This window comes from Melospiza melodia, chromosome 3 (assembly GCF_035770615.1).
Source record: "Melospiza melodia melodia isolate bMelMel2 chromosome 3, bMelMel2.pri, whole genome shotgun sequence".
In the NCBI taxonomy this organism is placed as follows: domain Eukaryota; kingdom Metazoa; phylum Chordata; class Aves; order Passeriformes; family Passerellidae; genus Melospiza; species Melospiza melodia.
In genome coordinates, this window is record NC_086196.1 from 67,874,926 (window position 1) to 67,892,270 (window position 17,345).

The 17,345-nt window shown below is 41.9% G+C and overlaps 1 long non-coding RNA gene across 1 annotated transcript; it reads right to left on the reverse strand.

The window, feature by feature from the left end:
• Positions 1-416: 416 nt before the first annotated feature.
• On the reverse strand, positions 417-16,919 carry LOC134416779 (uncharacterized). Its single transcript, XR_010027388.1, has 3 exons — positions 16,638-16,919; positions 1,373-1,513; positions 417-1,101 (listed from the first exon to the last, which is right to left on the reverse strand). It is a non-coding gene; the product is annotated as an uncharacterized LOC134416779 (long non-coding RNA).
• Between the last annotated feature and the right edge of the window lie 426 nt (positions 16,920-17,345).

A 17,345-nucleotide genomic window follows, 5' to 3' on the forward strand; every position in this document is an offset into this window, starting at 1 on the left:
ATGGTTATCAAGATAGAAAGAGAAACAGGAAGAAAATATTTCAACAAGCAATTTCAGGTGTGCCAAGTGACTGATTGTGCTGTTTGATCTCAAGATGTGTATTAGCCTGTGGTTCCTCTTCCTTCAGGATGGATATATCCAGTGGACAAAGCCATATTTGCTATGGGGAGTGAAAGCTGTTATTGCCACCCTGAGGCTGTCTGTACTCCCCAGGCAGCCCTTGGCTAAGCAAGCCTGGTTAACCACATCAGGTCTAGGCTGCTTTTCCCCCTCTTCTGTTGCCATGAATCCAGCTACTCATTCTTCTCCACCCTTTTGCTCTCAGTGGGGTGAGGTCAGCACACAGCACTGGAAATGATTCCATGCAGGAATCAATCTCAGCTGTCAAACCAAACCAAACCTAACTAGAGCTTGTCTGTTGGACAGTCCTGTGTGTTTCACAGTGGTGATTGTGAAACTGGACCTGTTCACATGGGAAATATGCTGTGTGCTGGCCGTGACTTCACCCATAAGCCATAGGAATCACAGATTGGGAATAGCACATCATCTGACACTTTTACTGGAGGTTCTCACTACCCTTTTATTACTGCAATATAAAGATACAGTCTGGCATTTAACTTTAATGACCTAATTATAATTGTCTGAGGGGCTCAGCTCTTTCTCACATCCATACTAAGGACCAGGAATCTTCCCAGTATGGTACAAGAGAATCCCTGGTGGCTTATCTGCCTTAGAGGCTTTTACAGCTGAGATCTCCATATCCCTGTGTTGCAATCATTGTTTCCCCAGGAACTGCACTGCCCATTTCACAGTTGTAAGTTATGGTTCTTCAGAGCAGCCAGTTCTCCCAAGAAGCATTTACAGTTCTCCACTGACACAGCCTGGTTTGAAGCTGGCAGGCGACCATGAAGACCCACACAAGCCAGAGCAGCCTTTGCTCACACGCTGGATTTGCTGTTGGGATTCCAGAGCTGGATTTTACGTCTGTCACAGGGTGTCTGTCATCACTTCTCTTCAGAAGCCCAGCAGGGTATCCCAAACAATACCAGCTTTGCAACAGGGAAGAAGGTTCCTTTCTTCCCAAGGTTTTAGTGGTAAAATCTGAAACAACAGAGTGAAGCAGTGTGTGTCAGAGCCCAAACTGGAAAAATAAAACCAAACCAAGCAAAAAAAATAAAAAAGCTTTTCCGCCCACCCATCTTTCCTGTGAGCCCAAACTCTCCCTGACTCATGGCAAGCACCCTGGAAAATATAAGATTTTTCCAAATTAGAAGAACATATGTCCCAACCACAGTTCCTTTCCAGGGAAAATCATAGAAAGTCCTTCTGCATTTATAGTCTTCTCCAGTGGGAACCAGAAAGCATTGCTTACCCTTTCTCCTGAGATGCTCTGGGAAGAATGAACAAGGAATGGTGTCAAGGAGGACTTTGTGGTACTAAGGTCCAGACATCACCAGTACCAATAATTTATAAACAGATGCCTTGGAATTGGTTACACTCTGCTACCTTCTCTCTGCAAAAAGAAAAGAAAACAAAAGTTTTTCTTGGTTTCAGACTATGCTCTCAGCTCAGGACATGCACCACCACACTTTTGGTGACCTGTCCATCTGATGCTCTTGTCCCAGCTGTGTGCCCTCTGTTACAGCCATCCCAGCATCCCAAGAACCAGAGGGCCACAGGCACCCATATCCTCAGCACACAGCTCTGGGCACAGGACCAGCTGAACATCAGCTGAGCCTGCACATCAACCACTTCCTTCAACCTCCTTTCATCCATCAGATCCTACTGGTGGGATCTGTCCCAAGACAAAAATAAAGACAACAGTGCAGTTGTCAAAAGGCCACCACATGGGCCAGAGGACACAGGATCCACAAGCAGGTGTTTCCCCAGGCCACCAGTGCACACTCCAGCCAAGGACCACGCTGAGATCCCTTCTCTGAGAGCCACAGCACTCCTTCACCACCTCTGCTGCAACTCTGGGAGTAAGATACAGGTCACTCCTAAAAGCTGTTCTCCTTCTCTCAGAAACCTGACCCAGATGCAAGACCCTTCCCAAAGCTTTTTCAATCAGCTCCCCATGTAGGGTCCCTTTAAAGTCCCCTTTTACCATTCCTTAATCACACCAAATATGTGCTGCATTGTGCCTGGGAATTGTATTCTGATTTCTAATTTTTCTTTGCAGCGATTTGAGGCTGTCCTGACAAAGCTTTTTTTTTTTCCAGGGAGATTGAAGAACATCATATTCATCTGTGGGCTCCTAATCCCTTCAGAGTAAAGACTGCTTTAAAAAGTTCTTTTCAAATTACTTTCAGCTTCTTTGGTTAGATCTTACAGGAAAGAATCCACAGAAGATCTTATCTGTACCCTGACATGCAATGACCTCTTTGCTCCATTTCATCACTGGTTCTACAGTCATGTTATTAGGGATAATACTGGGAATTATAGGATTATCTCAGTCTTTCAGATACATTTTACATTGACTAATTTATTCTGTCTGTCCTTTCATGAATGTCTGATGTAATATCTGAGACAGAGGGTTCATAAGACTAAAGGTATTTGGCTTTCACCTTATCTCTGCTGTTTGTGGTCGTATGGAACCTCAGCCTGATCTGCAGCTGGTGCAGCCAGTGTGTGACCCCAGCCATGTGATGGTACATTAGAAGTGCAATTAAAGTATCTGGTTAGCATATCCATGGGTGGAAAGCTAATAACTGGTGCTCTGTGTGCACTGCTGTGAGTGTGAGCCATATCTGGCTGCCATGTGTGCCCAGAAGCCCTTCTTCCTCAGGGGATGCTGAAAAGCTCTGTCACCACAAGTCAGGCACACCCTTGATACTTTTCATAAGTCTCCAGAGGAAATTAGCGTTGGATCTTCCAGGTTATAGCATTTATATGATTAAAAACCCTACACCAACTGTATCATATGGAAAACAGAAAGGGATCACAACACAGATAGGTAACATAATCCACATGAAACTGAGAATTCAAGTACCAGCCTGATATTCAGCTCCTGACAGAACAAAGGATGAGACCAGAGCTGTTTCCTTCCTTAAAACACGCAATATCAGTGGGAGAAATACAAGCAACACCAAAATATGCTGCTTGATTGTGACAGAAGGTGAGCTGTAAAAAGGGAATAATCATTATTGAAAGTGACCTTTCAGTCTGTAGTTAAGTCCCCAGTAACTTCAGCATGCTTTGTGCTAGGACATATGTGACCAACCTGCAGGTATCAGATTTTCTGTATTCCACCAAGCTCTGAATGATTCAGTCCTGAAGAGTCCTTGCTAGTGTTTCCTGGCTTATGCACAGGACCAAAGGCACTCAGTTTATAAGGAGACTGGATGCTTAATAAATGCCTTGATGAGACACAGAGATAAAAAGCTCAGACTCGCTCCCATGGTGATACATCAATATAAAACTGGAATAATGCAGCAGTGAGTCAAACCAAGGACATACCTCTATCAACCAATTTGAGGGCTCATTTCCTGACACGCTGCATGTGAGATACGGGAGATCTTCAAAGCAAACCCTCCAGACAGCATTTTGGGTGAACTGTCCCTTCTCCCATTTAGTTACTCGTTTGCAGACCCTTTTTGCAGAATAAGGAAAGGCCATTTACACATATAGAGACAAGCTGTGTTTTATGGAACAGAGGAGGTGTGCTCACAGTGAAACACATCTTATGCCCAAAACACAGCACCAAATTTTTCAGTAATCATCTGTACTAGTAGCTTGTTAAGGCACCCTTTACATCTTAGCTCAAATCTTAAAAATATGTGAGTACAGCTGCACAGAACGTGACATGGTCCACACAAAAATTCCTCTTCATAATCCATAAGTACTCTTGGATCCTAATTTGCTGTTTTCACTATCTCTGGATTTGCCTCATCAGAAGAATTCTTCTTTTAACCTGGTTCCATATCAAAGCAAGGTCTGTCTTCATTAACACACAATTTATCACAGAGAGGATGAAGATTTACATCTTTTCTGCCTGAAACATGAAACAGTCTACCAATGCAGCTCAGCATGTCTGCAGCTGCAAAGTCACTGGAGATCACTGTCCACTGGCAGGAGATCTTGGTTACAGAGAGGGTCCCACACTTTGTCAAATTTATAAACCTTAAAAGTCTAATTTTTGCATGGCTGAGCTGCTTCACCCATACAAAACTAAGGCCTTGAACCGGGGCTCCATTAATTAATTGTAGTTCTTAGATACCACAGCAACAGCACCTGACTTGCTATGTCAAAGGCAGGTAACAAAATTTAATTCCCCATTCTTTTGAGTTTGGGCTGTTTGCTGTCACTCAGTGCATTCCAGCTTGAACCTTCTTCCACAGGCATGACACAAATAACCCAGCTTGGGTCAAAGGAGACCCAGACAAACAGCATTTGCCTTTCCCCAGATTGCTGTGCAGGCAGGTCCTCAGTGCCAAAGCACAAACCAGTTCCTTTTTCTTTCCCATTCCTGTTCCTTTCTCTGCTGAGCAAAGGAAAAGGTAGAACTAAAAAAAAAAACATATCAGATTTATGCCTGGCCTGATGCATGCTTTCCTAGCTTGTAAATGCATTACATGTGGCATCTAGGAATAAAGTGTTCAGCCTCAAAAAAGAAGGGGAAATACACAGGAATGAAACCTGATGTGGGAACAGTCACTGCTGCCCTGCCCTGCTTAGCAGGCTGAAAATGCCCTGCTTCAGCTGAGGCTATGTTTTCTCAACTTTCACTGCACTATGACCTCAGATGACCCAGCCTGCTGTGGATCTGGCCACTGTACATTTGATCCAGAACACTGAACAACTGGTGTCATTTTCAGTCAGTGCTAAATCCAATCTGACCTGGATTGAAAAGCCCTTACATCCCACCTCTAACACAGCACATGAACTTTAAGAAAAGCAGGCAAACAAATCAAGTTTCACAGAAATCCAAAAACCCAGACTTCAGGAAATCAACCTCAGTAAAACTCTCCATATTCTGCAGAACAGTATTTCTCTGTATTGCTCACTTTCAGACCATTCTGTGACAGTAAATAGATTTTGCCTTTCTTCAGTCTCTCTCTCTGTAAGACCAGACTGAAGCAACACAATATTGATTACCTCTTTCTGGCCTTCCATAAAGGTATATCTTGCATGAGTCTTGCAGGAAGCTAAAAAAAAATAGTTACAATTTTAAAACATTTTGCTTCAACATGCCAAACATTCCATTTCACATTTTTCCCGTAAAATCACAATTCTCAGCCACAGTCACTTCATCAGTATAGAAATAGCTGATTTTCCCACAGTCTCTCCAACAAGTCAGACAGCAAACCTGAACTAAGATGGTTCAATTTCATTGGAGTCAGCACCTACTGAGCAATGTGGTTTTGGTTTCTTTTAGGAATTCAAGACCTTTCCTCATAACAATGCCAGATGGCCTTGCAATCAAAACCTTTGCCTTCAGCCTGTCACCTCCAAGCTCACTGCTGATAGTCTATGGACTTGAATTTGAATACAAATACACAGAAGCTGTTTCAGATTTATTTTTTTGGAAAAAACCAAATTACCTCTGGAATGACAAATCTTCCAACTGCACTTATCTGTTCTCTGGCTTTCACATGCCTTTCCAAACACGATGTGAAAAAATGAGAAAGAGGGAAGGGAAGTGAAAGAAAAATTTCTTGACTACCACCACAAAAGGAATTGTTCCTTAATTACAACCAGGACACCCTTAAGCTGAGAAGTGAAGAGGAGGGCAATCCATATGACCTTTCCCCATCATTCCACTTTGAAATATGAGGTAGGCAGAACCAATTGATGTGAGCAGATTCAGCAAGGTAAATACCAGTGGCAACTTTTTATATTTAACAACATCAGGCCTTCTCCAGGACAAAGACTAAGAACGAGAACACCCGTTATGTACTCTTGCAAGATGTACTGTGTATTTAAAAAGAAAATATTTGCTTATCAGTTGTTGCTGTATAATGTCAAACATACGGAAGCTACATGATATTTTAACCTTACCCCCAAGCTACAAGGAAATTGAGTAGATAGTTGGTTTTCTAGTGTCTTTAAAGTAACTAAACATGAAAGGTCAGACTTAGGGAGAACAGTAGATAAGCTGCCCAACAAGGCCAGCAGAGCTGAGGAAACATGCTCATGTGCAATGGCTATCCCAATGTTTGTTTAGAAATATGTCATAAATGTGACATTTAGTGATGGTTTAGAGCACCCCACATGAATAAGTAGTGGAATTTACACAGGAAAAGAAAGGACAACAAAGACCTGATTCAGAGAGTGGGAAGATGGCTGTGTTAACACTCTTAGACCAATGTCAATTAACCTTATGATACACTACCATAGTCACTGGCCTTGTGATCATGCACCATAGGTAATCATATTTCCCACAGATGGCCTGCAGTGAGACGCTCAGACTCAGAGCAGTGTCTTGCACATAATTTTTGCCACAGTGTATTAGCCCTCTGTGATGACAAAATGATAAAATGCAAAAAATTACAAAAAATGTGCCGGGACCTGGCTGGGAATGACCCTGTCCCCAGTCATGCTCCAAAGTTCTGACGCTTTTCCATGTGCCATCTCAGTCAGACAGCATTCACAGGGACACAGGAATGGGATTCATGGGACAGAAACATCTTGTGCCTGCTTTGGCCATCGTCCTGAGCTAAAGCTTGGGCTACACTTCAAACAAACTGGTGAGTGGATGCTGTAAAATCACTGCCTTAAAGGAGGTGCAAGTGCCAATTTGAATGAACCCTGTTTCATCTGATATTCCCTCACTGCAGACCTGCAATATACTTTGCCCTAATTTTTATGAAATTTTGTTTAACTGAAGTTTTGAGTGTTCCCCCTGACTTCCATAAGTTTGGGGTTTATTGTGCACCAGTCAGTTCTCTCACATACAGCATACAGTGCCCAAAAATTTCAGGTTAATTAACTCACATCTGGTTTTCCACAAACAGAAACACTATGTTCTGCTGCCAACTGCTATTGCTAGCTAAAGTGCTTTGTGCTCTCTCGTTTGGGGATGAAACCAGTGCATCTTTGATTTTTAAATCTATATTCTGCACGTCTGATACCTTGTTAGAAAGCCAAGGGTTATTAATTTCAAAAACAGAAGGTAGAGTTTAATGAATAATGAATAGCAGCTGTTGGAAGCAAACCTTTGCAGCCCTGGGACCGTCTTTCCCTATGTTACAATTACACTTTGATTGACCTCAACAATAACTAACAAGCATGCCCAGCTGGATCATAAACCAAGTATATACTATGTCCAGATATGGTGTAAAATTTCACATCAATGAAACACTCACTGTCAGTCTAGCTTCGTCCCATCATATGTCAATCAGACTTACAAATAAACTTACTAGAGCTGGGACATGGCATTTTCCAAGGAAAAAAAAAAAAAAAAAGTTCTTTAACGGCAATGAATGAACAGTTTAGAAAAATCACAATTACATTGGGATGGCTCGACAGCTGAAGAAAAGCCTTTTTCCATGACAGACGTGTGGGGCTTGTTCACTGTGCAAATATTTAGGGCTTTAAGGAGAGGCAGGCTTCCAGGCTGCCTGAAAGAGCTATATCCCCATAGCTGGGAGGCTGAAAGCAGAAAAAGGTGAAGTTTGGGCTGATCAAGCAGCTGGAATATTTTCTCTATGAAGGAATGGACTGCACTGGGATCTGGTGCTTCCAGGGGTCTGTGGGTGGGAGGCCCATGGGGTTCACTGGGGATACAGCACCTCTCACCTGTGGATAACCACATAGTGCTACACCTAAATTTGGGGTCTGTCTAAACAAATGGGAATAGAAATCCAGGGACAAACTGCTTACACACAAAACCAGAAAAATCTGGCCTGTGCTGTTTGGTGGATGAATTACTCAGAGTTTTACATCCTGTCTTGTCAGATAGGAACTTTGGTCTATAGCCAAGCAATATCAGGGATGAGCCACTGGTGAATAAAACACTGCAGCCTCTGGATTTATATATACTCTCAGCTTTCTAACACTTTATCCTCCCTCTTCTGACAGTTCCTGGTGAAATGAAAAAGCAACAGATCTTTCTCTCATTAAGTAATTGGATTCTCCACTTAGAACAGTTATATATTATTATTTGTACTATTATTTATACAGCTAAACAAAAAAAAATTGTCATAATTTCCTTCCTGTCCATGAGCTACGTTATTACAGACACAAAAATCTTGTTACAGGCCCTTTCTCAGAGGGCACAGCACAGCTATGCAAAATCACTCAGATACCCAAATATCCCAGGTTTGGTTTCCCATTTTAATTCCCTTAATGCACTCTCTGAGACCGTGTCATGGCACCTCATACAATCTGCACTGAGGAAGAGTCAGCTAAGCTTGCACATGGTGTTTTCTGTGCTGCAGAGCTGAAACAACTGCACATCCTGCCTCTCTCCATCAGAAATCAAGGTCAAGCACATCCCACCTTTTGCAGCTTCCCCTCTTCTGCACCTGGTTTCACCAGCTCAGAGTAAAGCAGATCCCCTAACAAACACCAACACGGATTTTGCCTCTCCTTACACTGTTGTCTTGGCTTTGCATTCTCCAGCTGATATTTCTGCTCCATAATGGCTCATCACTGTTCTCAGCCTTAAAGAGAAGCCCTCTAATCAGGGTTTCCTCATCTCACCCATCTTGATATAGAATTTCTTTATAGATTCATATCTGACCTCAAATGTTTTGCTTAGGAGAATAAATCCTACCATAGCAGGGATAGGTTGCATACACCCACTGATTTTGATGGAACAGAAATGTAATTAATTGAAAGGCACCTGGCAACGCCTTGGTTCCAGCCATGGGGTTGCAGATATAGAGTGTAGCTCTGGTTTCATTTCAAAAAGCAATATACTGGGGTTTTTGGCAGAAGAAAGGGAAACAAGAAAAGAGAACAAAGTACTCACCAGCAGGTAAAATTACACACCACCACCAGGAGGAAGCAAATCCCCAGGACCTCACACCATCCCCTACCAGGTCATCAGGCACAACAGGCTGAGCTTGCGGCACACACTAAGTTTGGTCAGACCCCAGCCCAGGAGGGTGGATGTGGGACATGAATTCCAAAGCCCAGCTCGGGTGTCTCTGGCTGATTCCAGGTACGAGTGCTGTGCTGCAGGAAGGGAAGCAGCCTCCTGGGTAACCATTTGGGGCTTTATAGCGTCCAACTAACACCTTGAACTCTTCCCAGGAACTTATTAACAGCAAGCAAGGCTGGTCTCAGGTGTTCCTGGCATGGAGCTCCACACTGTGCACCAGCTCCAGTTTCCAGGATCTCAGCACACGGCTCCATATGGAGTGCAGGGCGATAACATAATCCAGCGTCAAGGTGTCAGAGGCATGGAGAGCTGGGACAAGGTTCTCCACTGGACATAAAAGACCCATTTTTCTTAATAGTAGCATAAGGGGAGTAAAGACATGCATATTTTGTCAAAGACTTTTCTCAGAGTGTTTTTATGCCCTGGACACCACTAATCTTGGAGCCCTTATAAAAGATTGATTATCGACTTGGTCTGTGCTTTGAGAATTTCCTGACCTCACCCTGGCAAAGTTAATGAAGTTACCTATGTGTGAAAGCAGCATGGGGGGCCACAGCAGCCCCAAAACTCCTCAGGTGTGAAGATTAACTAGGATATACTTGGGAAATTTTGGTGGATAAAATGTCTGTCTCTGTTCTCCAAGAGCTTGTTTCAGCCATGCCCCACAGAAGGTTTAGTCAGTTCATAGTTCATTTCTTCACATTCTCAGTTCAGGACTGAGCTATACCAAGCAGCTTTTTGGGTTTGTTTTTTTTTTTTTTTTTTAATCTATTTAAAGTCATGTATAGCTGAGCTGATTTTCTGCACATTCCTTATTTTGTCACTTGCTTTCTGACTGTAATTACACAAACAATTCAAAGTACTTTAGGACTGGAGGAAAATTTAAATACTTCCCTTGGTTCTAACAGACTTGCTGGACCAAAACCAGAAATAAACAAATACTGCTGAGTAGATTCCTACACACATAATGGCAATTTGGGTTTCAGATAGTCTAGCTACAAATATCCAGCACAAGACTGGGGACAAAAGCACAGATTTTTCTCTGTCACCAATTTAATAGCAATAACATGAAGCAGGGGTGCAAATTATTCTGGAGCAAATAAGTCAATTAAATAAAATTACTAGACACGCAAAGCAAAGAGCTATTTTAGTTTCTTGCCCAGTCTGAAGATCTATAACAATTTCCTCTATGATTGAACTGGCACAGCACCTTTTAGGCCCAGGCTCTGTGCAGAATTACCAAGGATGCATCAGGGTATTTGCAGTTAATTATCTTCCTCATAAGTGATGAGTCAACAACACAAGGCTCCTGGGCCGAGTAACAAAGCTGGCTGAAAAGTGGACATCAAAAGAGCACTTCAGTTAAAAAGCTTTCTAAGAGAAAGGGGTCATAGAAGCCATCTAAGGAGACACACTGACAGAAAGAATCTTTCCCACTCCCTAATCTTTCACTGACTCTTTCTCCACAATATCATGAACAGCAAGTATTAAAGAAAATTCAAAGATTATGATACCTTTAAATAAACAGCAAACCAACTTGTTGCTGAAGCAAAAGAATTTTAAAGTAACCATATCTTCAAAAATATATATTTAAAAGTCATTTACTCTACACTACTTGGCTAGAAGAGAACTTCAGGTCACTCTCCTCTTCTTGAAAGCAGAAAAATTAATTAAAGTTCTGAACTGTTCCCACAGAAATGGTTGTACTTAGAGCTAGACACACCAATGAAATTATCTGAATGCCAGAAAAATGCATTATTAGGGGGTTCTCCCATGATTTTTCCCTTGCCTGGAAAGCAATATGAGTTGGAGCCCATCTTCAAGACCTTGTTCTCTCTGAATTTTCAATCCGAAGAGAAATTCTGGACAAGGAGAACTGTGAAATGGGACTGTGCAAGGCACAAGAAAAAGCCAACATGTTAATTTAGAACTGGTAATTTCAAACAATATCAATCATATTCACAAGTTTCCAGAGTCTCAGCTCAGAGGCTTTGCAGGCCTGAGGATGGGGACAGAGAAACTGCCACAAAATAGCATCATTCAATGATATTTTAGCAAAGGTATCATGCTTCATGTGGTATGAACATTATTCCAGGCAGAAAATCTGCAGACAGACCATCCTTAAAAAGGTGAATGCTCAGATTCTACTAAAGTGAGCTCCAGCTCTATGAAAATTATAGTCAGAGTGCTGAAGAAATTTAAAAAGCTCGTCACTATCCACTCTCAAAATCTTTGCACAGAGGTCATAATTTATTTAGAACTTCACTCTGAGACAAATAATAACCTGGAAACCCTATGAATATAGAAAAGCAAAGATTTTCTCATGTTGCTGTTCATTACCAAGGCAGAATTCACTCAGATATTGGGAAACAAGAGGTGCCTACGAGTATCACAACCAAACCTTACGAAACACACACAGAATTTATAATAAATACATCTATGAATCTGAATGTCCTTATCTTAAGACTTTTTCCACTTGTATTGTCACAGGAAAGAACTTGTTCCGGAGTTTATTTTTACTTTGGGGTTTCCTAAACCATAGGACCCCTCATCTTTGTCAACAAATGTTGAGACAATGTAAATAAAAATCCTCTATCCTGTAAATTGTAATGTGTCTTGTATGCTGCACCAATTGTACTAGGACATACTCTACCTCCATCATAGGAAGAAAACATACAGCTATTTGGATTGGATTTGGCAGGACTGAAAATAAACCATAAAAACACTACAGAGACTAACCAGTCACACAGCCCTGGAATCCAGAAACACCGATCCAACCAGAAAAGTTTCCATTTAACAAAGAACTCCCTGTATCAAACCCTGTTGAGATGTACCTTACAGACACAGTCACAGTAAAAATGCACGTGGATGTTAATTTTGTAATTACAGCTCCACTTCAGACTGACCCTGATTTTAACTGGGACTGACAGAAGCCCAGAACAGGGAGGAGTAAGAAATACTGCTATGAAGTTGAAATCTTTCCTCCACTCCAACAGCAAATATTTTTATATTAGGTCACCACTTCAGACTGTTTGAGCACCAAATCAAAACAGGTTTTTCTTTTGCAGAGGTGTTAGATAACCTATCTTTAAAGTAGCAAAAGACAACATACAGAATTTGAGAAGGTGCTTTCAGTATTCATGGACTTCTCAAAAATACTACTATTTACTCCAGTCACAAGAAAAAAAAAATTTAAAAACTGTTGGAAACACAACATCATACTACTGAAATATCTTGAAAGTATTCTTTAAATTTAAAAAAATTCAGAACTCTTACCAACTATCTCCATGTTAAAAGAAATCAGAGGTCAGATGTGAATCTAAAGAATAGCAAGTTAATAGTGTCCTCCTCTGAGCTTCCAGGAGAAGAAAAACAGAAGGGGGTGTTAAATCTTTGAGTAAATCTCCAGTAAAGACAGCCAAAAATTATGCTGCCTTTAGCCACATGAAAGAGAATAGAAGGATTTCTCTTTTTAAATTACTCTTTATTGTCTGCTTCGTAAATCGTGATCACATGTGGTATTTATTACAATGAAATTTTCTTGTTGCTGTAGCCCTCTTGCTTGCATTTAGTGCTTTCTGTTTATTCTAAAAAGAAAAATGTCCAGCAATCCTTCAGTTCTGTGACTGAAATTTTGTGGTGGTGTACAAGCCAGAGGGTCACAGTGACAACCAAGGAGCCTGTGTAAAATATAACACACACGTTTTTAAGTTGAGATTCAAAGCAGTAGAAAAGAGTCTAGATCCCATTACCCCATCTCTCCACTTCATCCTCACACAGACCTCTTTTTATAGGTAGGATGGGAATTGAAGCCTAACAAGATTTTTCTGTGCCTGTGTAACTTCAGGGCTTGCACTCCTTATTCTAAAGCCCACCAGAACCATCCCATTAGGAACAATTATTTAAGACCTTCTACAACTGACTTTACAAACTTGCCAAACAGGCAAAGCCAATTCACAGATTGACACAAATTCACCTCCCCACGGAGGCCATGAATCACCACATATATTAAACTAAAGAAAGACACTGATATGACCACGGATAAACACATTCCTGGCATTTTTTTTTTCCAGTGGAAATTGACCCACGTTTGGTTTGAATTAAAGATTCATCGCGCTGAAACAAATAACTAAATGGAAAGATATGAGTCCCTTTGAAGAGCGTGCAAATCAAATTTAGGTGATAATTAGCAGCAGACAATTGAAACCTACTGTTTATTTGCACAGAACCTGATGTTACTGAAACACGGCTTGAATTCAGGCACACTGTGAACTGAGCGAGTGAGTTTTCAGGAATTAATTTAAGTTTTGTAGCTGAGGTAGAAACAACCATGCTCTGAACAAAGAGAGACAAAATGACATTTGCTCAGACCCTTCACTCCAGCTACCGTCCCTTCCTGTACAGTTACTGCTCTTCCAAGGTTTTATATGCTGGAATTTGTTTTTCCCCAGAATACTTCTCCTCCTCTTGGGAAAGCCATGCATGGGGATGCCATAATTGGGAAGAAGAATAAGCAGCTCATAGCTGAGTTATAATGAAGTATTACCTCCTATAATGTCTGCCCAACTTAGTCCCTGTTTGTTTAACTTAGTTTGCCAGGGAGCATAAATATACGTGTCATCAGCTGCATGTTTGGCAAACCAAGCAGTTTTTTCTCAGGATGTGCTTGGCCTCAGCCTAAGAGGAAGCACAGTTTTGCAGCACAGTGAAGAAGAGAAAAATGTCTCTCCAGCACAGAGCAGGCTAGAGTAGCAACTCCCATAAGATAGATTTGGCCAGAGCATTGAAGTGAAATTTTGGTGTATTTTTCACTTCACCACATGTTTTATAGATTGGTTTTTTTCCCAGTCGGCCTGAGCTACCACCAAATAGAAGGAGGACGATAAAGATTTTTAAAATATTGGAAATCATATAAATTTTATGATAAAGGAAAACAGTTATCAGATTAATGAATTCCACAGAAAAAACCCTGCAATTCTCAAGACAGAGATCTCCCTGTGTCAGGAACCTGGTCCCAGTTTGAGCTACTAAAGCCTTCATTCCAAAAGGAAGAGACATTGCACACTCATTTGTATCTGCTGGAGGTAAGACCTGTGACAGTAAAATTTGATTCCTGGAGATTGTTATTGCCTCCTTTTAGAGCAATTCTCCATGACAACAGGAGAAAGGGATGGAGGGATGGCCATGAGTGGGCAGGGAAGGGAGCTCCTCTCCCTGGCAGGCCCACCAGCAAGGGAGCAAGAGCAGCACCCCAGGCTGAGCAGGATGCTGGGCCATTTCAGGAAGCAGCAAGGGCCCCTCCTGGATTGTTGTTTCCAGCCCTGAGCATGGACCAGCAAGGGGCCATCCCTTACCAGGGAGAGCCCCTTGGGCTGGTCCTTGCTCCAGCCCAACCCAGTAAGGAAGCCACAGAGCTTTCTCTGCAGCTCCTGGCTGGGTTTTGCTCTGAATCTGCTGCTGCTAGAGAACTTAAGGCAGTCCCTCTCCTCATCACTCGGAGAGAAAACTTCAGCTTAAGAGTGAAGCTTTAAGGAGTCTGTTGTCCCACCCTGCTTCCCATAGAGGTATTGCCCAACTTGAGTCCTGTGTCAAAAATAAAACAGCAAAGCCAACATGCTTTCAAGGACTCAGGAGATAAGTTTTGCCTCTTTGGGGACAGATAGCTCTCATAATTTAGAACAGCTCCAGAGATCAGCTATCTCTGGCCAAGTTTACATCCTTCAGAATAAATGTGGGTTTTCTTCAAGTCAAGAAGGTGTTCCCATACACCTACCCCTCCACCCAGAGAAAGCATATAACCATTAAATTTCCACATTACCAAAGCAGAACAATTTCTATTGTAGCTAAGATTCTACTAATCATAAGTATGGTCACCTGAATTTTAAGCCTCTCAAGAGGAATTGGGGCCTGGTCATCTGACTGCTTTACCACACTTACAGCTTGCCACTAAATCTAATCCTCAGTAACAAAACACATTCTTTTAGCTGTCACAGAAGCTGGCAGAGTTTGATCCTATAAACCTTTTTCAGAAGTTTATGTTAACATTATTTAACTTGTCATAAAGTAACATATATGAAGGAAGAGAAGCAAACTTCACCTGAAGTACAGATCATATATCCAAATTTGTTAGAAATTTCCAAGTCCTGCCTGTGAGCTAGATGAGTTACTATCATAGGTGCATCAGTCAGAAGCAAGAAGAAATTATGGCTCTAACTGGCAAGGCTATGCAGGAAGAAGTCCTCATGTATTTTGGCCAAAAGAAAAAAAATAAATTCTGTATTTCCTTTAAGGAAGTGGCCCAAATAATACCAGTAAAGGAAAAAGAAAAGAAATTAAAAAAAAAGAAAAATCAAGCATCAATTCAACCAACCAACAATTTGCCCTTCCCTCTGGAAAAGAAAAGCTTTGGGACATAATGGAATACATTCCTTCTCACATTTAATAACATCTTCATGGATATTTCCCCTGATACAACATTATTTATGAAGTCCACACCTTCCTCACATCCCAGTTCTTTTTAACCTCACACTGCAGCTTTCAGATGCTTCATCGATGGCAACACAATTCTTGTGGGAACACAGAGGCAAGCAGGTGGTAGAAAATGTTTGGGCTAAAAGGAAGCAAAAGGAGCTTTTGTGCAAGCTCACAATAGCAATCTTCAACAGGCCTCTGCCAAGAAAAGGACAGGCTCGGGGGATCAGGTATGAAGGATGAAATGGCTCTTCAGCACCCCTTTCCAGCCTTCTTTCCAAGCAATTCACCATCTCAGTCTGCAGTTCTGCTCTTGTGATCACTAATGGCACATCACCTTGATAACACCTCTTTCCAGTGATTTTTTATCTGGATACAACTGAGTTAGGCCTGCAATGCTGAAACAACCTTAGCATGGCTGCAAACACATTTTAATGCCTTGAAAAGTAAGTCAAGTGATCTGCCATAAGATGATCAGGTAAAACACGGGCATTATTGTGTCATTCACATAAGAGTATTAACAGGTATTTTGTTTTCAACAGAAATGCACTGAATCAAATTTTAAAACTAGTATTTTCTATTTTGGGCTTGACATGCTTCATCACAGACAAAAATAAAAATCAGTTGGGTGAGGGCTTTAGACAGGGAAAGAAAATTACAAAATGAATGGAGTTTGATGTTTAGGAGCTGCAAAGACTGAAAACACAGGACCCTGGATAATTGTGCAAGATAAGTCTTTCTAAATCTCACCACAGTCAACAGAAAACCTGAAACACTGCTCACAAATCAGAGCCTTTAGCAGTAATCTAGTATAAGTTACAGCATATTTAATTACAGACACCAGCTGTTATTTTCTCTACTTGTATTTTATCCATAAAGAAGAGCAGTTTTTCAGTGAAGCAGCCCTGCAGCACTGAGCACACTGCAGCACAGCAAATCTCAGAGAAGCTGGTTTATCCACCAGCCCTGGCTGGCTGACCAAGAGCAGGCAGCACAGCAAATCTCAGAGAAGCTGGTTCATCCACGAGCCCTGGCTGAATGACCACGAACAGGTAGCACAGCAAATCTCAGAGAAGCTGTTTTATCCACCAAATCTCAGAGAAGCTGGGTTACCCACCAGCCCTGGCTGTGTGACCACGGACAGGCAGCACACAGCTGTGGCACCAGCTTCTCCCGTCACACTCGGCATGCTCCACGCTCGGACAGGGCTCTCAGGCACATCCTTGGGGATGCCCTGTGCAGGACCACGAGTTGGATTTCACCGATCTTGTGAGTCCCTTTCAACTCAGCACATTCCTGTGCAGCCCTTCAAGACCTCCTGGTGAATCACGACTCCGAAGTCCCCGTTATGGTTTTTAGAGGAGGAAGCGAGCATGGAACGCTTCCGAGCCCTTCCCTGCGTGCTCCCTCCTGGAGCGGAGCTGTGGTGCTGGGGAAGGAGCGCAGCCGGAGCCCTGCGCCGCCCCGCAGCCCCTAGCACAAGCCGCTTCCTCCACCTCGTGGAGAATCGTGAGAATGATCTGCAAACCACAGACTCCAAAAATTGATAAAATACACAGTATTAAAAAAAAAAAAAAAAATCTTTCCTGGGCCCAGAGTGTTCCAGAATTTTTGGAAATACCTTCCTGTTCCATCTGATCTCTCCTAAGTGCTTAAAATCTTCCCTTTCTCTTATTAGTGAAAAACATCATTAAATAAACAAGAGATTCAGAGAAGCAACTTAGAGATCACTACTGAGAAGGAATGGTAAGATCTTAAGCTACTTGGAAAGTTGTAACATTTATGAATTGCTCTATCATTAGAAAGTGGGGACAATCTCTTCAAT